This window comes from Gossypium hirsutum, chromosome A06 (assembly GCF_007990345.1).
Source record: "Gossypium hirsutum isolate 1008001.06 chromosome A06, Gossypium_hirsutum_v2.1, whole genome shotgun sequence".
Taxonomy (NCBI): domain Eukaryota; kingdom Viridiplantae; phylum Streptophyta; class Magnoliopsida; order Malvales; family Malvaceae; genus Gossypium; species Gossypium hirsutum.
The window spans coordinates 32,099,559-32,107,481 of NC_053429.1; positions in this window are offsets into that span (position 1 = coordinate 32,099,559).

Here is a 7,923-nt window from a genome sequence, read left to right on the forward strand (position 1 = left end):
ATTCTTCGTGTTTCCAAGGCTTCTTAGGACTTCTACTTACCACATTCTATCTTTTCATCTATCTTATTTAATTCATTCCTTATTATTCTAATCGTAGATTTATTATTCTATTTTAATTATCTTAGTTATTTATTTTAATTGTTTTATCTAACTTGGATTTGACTGCGTTTCAAGTTGTGTCAAAATCCAAGTTTATTTCCCAACATCTAAAGCCTTAAGTTAAATCAGCGACTTGAACAAACTTTATGATTCGCTTCCGCATTCATCCGCCTCATTTCGTATATGGTATGTTACATGATTATGATAATGTCAAGGGATTGGTATGGATTAAATTGTTATGTCGCCAAACGAGTATGGTTTGAATGTGATATGAATAAGAACTTAAGTATATACATATATAAGTTGAGTACAGACAGGATATCATATGTTATGCTATATTGAATTGTTGTGCATGTATATGTGGGTTGCTTTATAAAAGCTTGATGTATGAGAAAACTAATAATTTGATTATTTCATGAAAATGTATATGAAAGTAATAGAATGCCAAAACTTTTTCGTACTTAGCTACATTTTGTTTCCATTGCTTAATTGTTAATTTATCACGGTAAGTTAAGTGATTTTCATATGGACTTGCTAAGCATTCATAATGCTTATCTTGTTTTCTTTTCTGTCTTTGTATAGGTCATTTCGCGGAACGCGTCGATTGAATCAACTCAGAGCTCACACTATCCAGCCATTGATTCGGTAGTCTTTTCTTTGTTCTAGACTTGGTTATGTAGCATGTATATAGGATTGGATTTATACTTATGTTGTACTAAGAAAGAGATCGATTTTAGGTAATGCTTGTATGAAATTTTAAGGAATGTATGTTAGATGATAATAGATATGTTTGAAGACAAAATGGTTAAGTTTTGTATGAAATAAAGTGAGGTTAATAAAGTGAGATTTTGAAAAGTTATTTTGATAAATTGAGAAGTTGTAACATAAGTTTATATGTATATTTGAATTGGATGATTACTTTGAAAGTTTCTTAGATCTTGATTATGATGGTGCCAATGAGGCATATTGGTTTGATGAGTACGAGTTGATATGGTTTTTTTTTAATAGGTATCAATTGCCAATTTATGTTTTGAAAGTTGTCATTTTCGGTTGAAATTGAATTATGTGTCAAATGGTCTACTTTTGTCCCACAGAGGTTGACATTTGACCGTGTGTCACGCACAGAAGTTGACACGACCATGTGCTCACTTGTAATTAGGAAGCATTTAGACTACACGACTACAGTAGGTTACACAGTCTAGATACACGACCATGCTACTCCATTCAACACGATCACAACTATCACACGGCTTAGATACACGACTGCGTGACCCCTGTTTGCTGAAATTTCAATTTTTTGTTAAGTTTTCAATAAAGTCCATATTTGTTCCTGGGTTGGTTTCCGAGCTTTTATTTGAGACTCGATGTAACAACCCAATTTTTAGTGGTGTCGGAAACAATGATTTGGGATCACTAAATCCGACAAGTAAGTTTTAAAATTTAATAAATTAATAATTATGGGTCAAGTGTGAATTTAGAATAATTTTTGAATTAGTGATTTTTGTGATTTTTTTTAAAAAAGAGAAAAATTTAATAAGTAAATTGGGTCTAAAACGAGGTATCGAGACCTCAAATCCATAAGCCGAGCCATAAATATTTTTACAAATATTTATGGAGTGTCATTGAGTTAGTATTAAAGTTTTGTTAGAAAATTTTAACGTTTGGATAGTCAATTAATTAAAAAGGACTAAATTGAAAATAGTGTAAATTTTGTTAAATTGTGAGTAAATAGCTTAAGTATTTAAAAAGAGGGATTTAAAGAGCAATTATACCCAAAGGATAATGACTGGACGGTTTGGGTATGAAATAAGCAAGAAAACAATGTGAACAAGGGGCAAAATTGGAAATAGCATAAAAGTTAGTAGTTAAAAATGATGTAATTGAAAAATCTAGACATTTCTTCATCTTTTCTCAGCCAAAAACACGATAGCAGGTCTACTACGCTGGTTTTTCATATTTTTACACCATGTGAGTTCAATTTTTACTTTTTCTTAGTAATTTTTATGTTTTTGTGACTTTTACAATTAGGTCCACCTATTGAATTCATTAGCTTTTGATTTTATGAGTGACTTTAAAAGTTACCTTGAATGAGTGTTGTAAGTTTATGATGAATTTACATGGATTTAAAGCTTTAATTTCATTAGATGATGATTTTATTAAGTGATTTTAATAGAAAATGATTTTAAGACCTAATTGTGAAAAAGTTGTGAATTAAGGTTTGGTGCTGAAATTCTGATTTTCAAAGATTGTGTAGTAGCTTATAATGATGAAATAAAGTTTTAATTGAGAAAGATAAGTTTAATTGAAGGATAAATTGATCAAGGACTAAATTGTAAAAATTATAAAATTTGGGGCAAAAGCGTAATTTTAGGAATTAAAGGGTATAAACTGTGAAGTAGAGTAAAATTGAAATAAATGCTAATAAATGTATGATTTTATAATTATAGATCAAGAACCTGAAGTAATCGTGGAAAAGAGAAAATAGCCGATTAGTCCCTGAACTTGTACGACTTTTGCAAATTTGCCCAGGTAAGTTCATGTGGCTAAATTCAATGTTTTTTTATGAAAATTTCATGAACGCTATGGTATATTATTGCATATTAATGCTATTAAATTGTGATAATTGTGAAATAATGTTTGAGTAAAAGTACAAATTAGGTGGAACGACGGATTTGAGTACTTTCGTTCAGTGACTAAAACGAATTGACGGTAAAGACCATGATTGGACCATGGAAACATGTGATATGTGATTTCCGTATAAGACCATAGCTGGGCTATGGCATCGGTGTGATATGTGCTTCTATGTAAGACTATATCTGGGATATGGCATCAGTGTGATATGTGATCCATGTAAGACTATGGCTGGGCTATGGCTTCGGTGTGTGATATATGATTATGTGCAAGACCATAGTTATACTATGACATTGTGAAAATGAAATACTCAATTCCGTAACCATTCCCTAAATCGATTAAGTAAAATAAGCGATAAATGGACCCAAGAGATTGAAATTAATTAATTATTGATATTGAGCTCAATCAAGTGAATTTGTCATTGATTTTGTGATTGACTGGAAGAATTGGTGAAATCATATATTGTATAATTGTTATAAGATTTTTGGTAAGAATTATTTTCTATGCCTATGAACTTACTAAGCTTTCATAAGCTTACTCCTGTGTGTTAAATGTTCTTTGTAGATTGACGTGAAATTGGTGGATCGGATCAACACATCAGGGCATACTATTCAGATTACTTCAGTAAATTTTATTGCATTTTAAGGTTTATATGGCATGTATAGGGTTTAATTGAAAGAAAGTGAAGGTGTTATAAAGTTAGTTATCAACATTTTTCACTAAAACAGTTTTGGACAGTAGCAGTAGTCCAAATTTGAAAAATCACCAAAAATAGTGGAAATCGACTTACAGGTTGTGTAAAATATTAAATTAAAGCCTATTGAGTCTAGTTTTACATAGAAGAAACGGTGTAAGCAAAAGAATCTTATTTTATGAGATATTTGAATTTTTGTGAGACAGAGTCAGAATGATTTTGGAATCCCCTATTTTGATTTGGGAAAATCATTAAAAATTATACAAAAATAATTATGAGTTATAATTTATATTCTTAAAATCCTTAATGAGTTTATTTTCAAAATAAACAAACAAGAACATCATCCAAATTCCGTATGAAGAGATAATTAATTTTTAGTAAAGAAAGGTCGAAGCTGTCAAATAGCAGAATAGGGGTAACTTTGAAGAATAAACTGTACTTATTGGCTATTCCATAAATTCTGGAAATTTTATGGTAAGAATATATGTAAGTCTAGTTTTAGGAAAAATTAGCGGCCTTAATTTAGAGTTCCGTAGCTTCAGATATAATTAATTTAGTGAATATGACTCAAGTGGACAGTTTCGCTATGAACAGTAAATATCATGAATTATTTGAAAATGTTCTGAAATTTTTGGTAATGCTCCGTAACCCTATTTCAGTGTCGGATACGGATTAGGGGTGTTACACTCAATTTTGTTTATAAATCATATTATGCTTGGATTATGAAATGTTTTATTACTTAATTGAATATTTAAATTTGGATTTATATGTGATATGTTTTGTTAATTGTTGTAGCATTCTATAGCTCGGTTTGGCAATTGGACCAGGTAAAGGGTGTTACACCCACTCTCCATTACCGTTAACCATACTACATATTGACACATCATGACTGGGTAATAAAAATTCAGGTTCAAGCATACAATATCTAATTTACCATATTTTTTAACCACTTCTCATTCCAAAAATCCACCATCTTGCCATTCCAAATCACACAATTTCTGACAGCTTGCCAAATTTTGCTTAAGCCTTTCCATAATCTCAAGACATTGCTTGTACGCTAGGTAAGTGGAACCTTTCCTACCCATTTATACTTGGTATGAAGAACTTGCACTGATAGTTGATTCGACTGACAAATAAGATTGAATCCTATATTTATCAAGAAATTATCATTTTGTTTGCTCAAAATCTTGAAGCCTAGTACCCCACTTTTAATTATTTTGCACACCTCTTCCCATCTAATTAGACTAACCTTTCATTTCTTATCTATGCTCCCCCACACAAAATTATGGATTATTGTTTCCATTTCCAAGCAAACGCCTTTTGGAACAACAATTGATTGCATCACATAAATAGGTATAGCTAACAATATTATTTTGCAAGGATAATTCTTCTAGCCAAAGAGAGAGTGCTCGCTTTCCATCTAGCTAACTTCTACCTCATATTATTGATAAGTAGCCTTCCAGTGACTCGTCGATGAAAAAAAGGAACTCTCAAATATATACTAAGATTTGCAACATAATTATACCCCAATTCGCCACTTATTTATCTGCCTCAATTCATTATGGCAAACTAGGCTATTTTCGACACTTAATGAGCTTGATTTCAAGTTATTTTATTTTTATTTGTTTCATTTTTTTAGTAGCTTAGACATAATTATTAGCAAAATACGCATTTTTATGCATTTTCTAGTGTTTCGACGATCTATTAGGCCAATCGGGCCTCAAAAATGACTAATGGGTTATTTGAGTGTGTAGGGTCCCATTTTAGACCCCAAAACACAAAAGAAAAAAACCATGTCACGACATAGGCAACCGATGTTGCAAAATCGAAGATCGAAGTGAAAAGTAAAATCCTGGAACAAAACAGACATCGTTGTTGCAATACCGAAACCTAATGTTGCGACACCGCCTCCTGTGTTGCAACGCAGCCTGGACGACATCATGACGCAGTGCTAACATGAAAAACCATATTTTGGGAAAATTTTATTAGATTTTATTTCTTGTACGCAAAGTATCAAGGTATATTAGGCACCTAAAACCTTAATATTTGCCTATATAAACATGTTTATAACCCCATTAGAAGGGGGTTAGACTTAGATAGTTTTAATTAGTTTTTCAGTTTTATTTTATTTTTATGTTCGCTTAGACGAATTTTTTCCTGTTCCAATGTGAAGATGATTGCAAGCGAGTATTGCTCCGAAACCGCGCTTATATTTATTCATGAGCTTTCTCCTATCTCTTATTCTTTTATTTATATTTTTGCTAACCTAATCAATTAGCGGTTATATGAATAATTGAATAAATTATTGTACTTTATTTATATCTAGCATATTTACTGTTTAATTGATTAAGTAGTTTAACAAGCGAATTGGAATTAGTTAGCGAAATAACAAGGGTTTCTTATACGAATTAGTTGGTATACTTTCATGTGTGCTTAAACCCTAGGATTCACGACCCTGGGAAGTAATATAGGTAAACGGATCAAGAGACGAGGTTATCAAGTAAATCGTGGATTTTTCCTAGTCAGTAAGGTGAGGCTGAGAGGTGAGCGTGTGCTAGTCAATTAGTTAGGTAATAAAAGTTGAAAGGTAATACTGTCTAGTTAATAATTAATTCATCATCAAAACCTGAGTTCTTCTATTAATTACAATCATTGAAGCAAGTTAATCTTCTACCCATTAACCGAACTCAGGCTAAAGCTCACATCGTTAACACTAGGAATAGGAAATTTCATTAAGTTATTTCAAGTTAATTAATTTAATTTAGTTTAATTAATATTTTAATTTTGCATCAACACTACTAATTCAGTACTCAATTAGGTTAGTAATTATTTTTTGTCATTAATTTAATAATAAATTTCTCCAATTTACAATTCTTTGGGTATGATTTTCGGAATACGTCCTAGAGTATTTCATTGTAACATTTTACTATATCACAATTTGACCCATATACTTGCGGACATAGTTGCTTAGTTTTATTTTTCTTTTGCTGTAGTATTTCTAGCCTAGACATTCACTCATCTGGTGGTGGTCACTTATCAAATTCTTCATCCTCATAGTGACATTCTTCGAGAAGTATATAGTAGTCTTCTCATTACTCATTCTATGGCTAGAAAAAAATTGCAGAAAGATTTCATCACTTGATGCACCACCATCATTTGACCCACCGTAACTTCTGCAAACAACACAAGATCATTTGCAAAAAAAAAATGGGAAATAGGTGGACTAGGTCTTACAAGCTTGACTGGTTTCCAGTTGCCACTTCCCACTTCCTTTGAAACAAACTAAGTTAACCTCTCGATGGCTAAAATTCTTCAGTCAAAATCCCATTCCATAAAAGTTTCATAGATGAAAAGTTAATAAATTTATGATAACTTTCTAAAGTTGTAAAAGAATACCCATATCCTCCAAAGTACCTTCAATAAAATTCCAATCAAGCTTATTGTATGCTTTTTCATGGTCAACCTTAATCACCATCTACCCACACCGCCAGATTTCTTCCGTATGAAGTGAATAGTTTCTTAGGCAATTATAATATTGTCTATAATACTAAGGCTTGGAACTGTATCATTCCGAGATAGGGCCTGAAATTTTTGGGCTCGCTAGTGAGGCTTTGCCAATGTTTCGGCAAACTGAGGGTTTGCCAAAAGAATATTAGCAAGAAGTTTGCCAGAGATTTGGTAAAGCATTGTACGCTAAAAAAAAGGCAACGGGGTTCACCAAATTCATTACAAGTTGGGTTGGCCAATTGGTTTGGCAAGCTGGAGTTCAGAATTTGGTTTGGCGAGTTGGGGTTCGCCAGTAGGTTTTGCGAGCTGGGGTTTTCCAATCTAAGTCGAGTTAGACTTAAATTAGGAAATTAAGATATTGTGTATCTAGGATACTTTTTGTGCATGTAACTCTTTTCCTAAGTGAAGTTGGGTGTCTTAAGATTACCAAGTCACTTAGTGCCTACAAATACAACCCTTATTCTATGAAAATCCTTTCATTGATTATTCAGTTGTAAAGTCTCTGTTCAGAACCAAGTTATTATAAACTAAGGTAAGTCTTTTTCCTGTAAGGGTTGATTGTCCAGGAAGCTAGGTTCGCTCATATATTTGTGTATGTTTTATTTGTTTAGTAATTTGTGTATATTCATGTATGTCGCGAATCAGCTGGACCATCTACAGCAAGGATAAAGGCAAAGCTAAACTCGTTTAAAATTCTCAACTTTTCGATGAGTGTTTTGGAATCACCACACATATGTGTAAACCACTATGCTTTCTAAAAATTATGGTTTTCAAAGAGTGTTCAGGGTTTGTTTCTATGTTTGTACTGTTATGTTTTTCCAGGAACTTTGGGTTTTTTTTTAAACTAAGTTCCAAGAGTAAGCTTTTCTATAAAACTTTGTTTTCAAGTTGTGTTTTTAAGTTATCTTTTTTTTTAAGTTATGTTTTATGCATGCTCTTATGTGAGCCTATATTTTAAGATATGTTTTTAAAGTACAGTTTTATAAACTGTG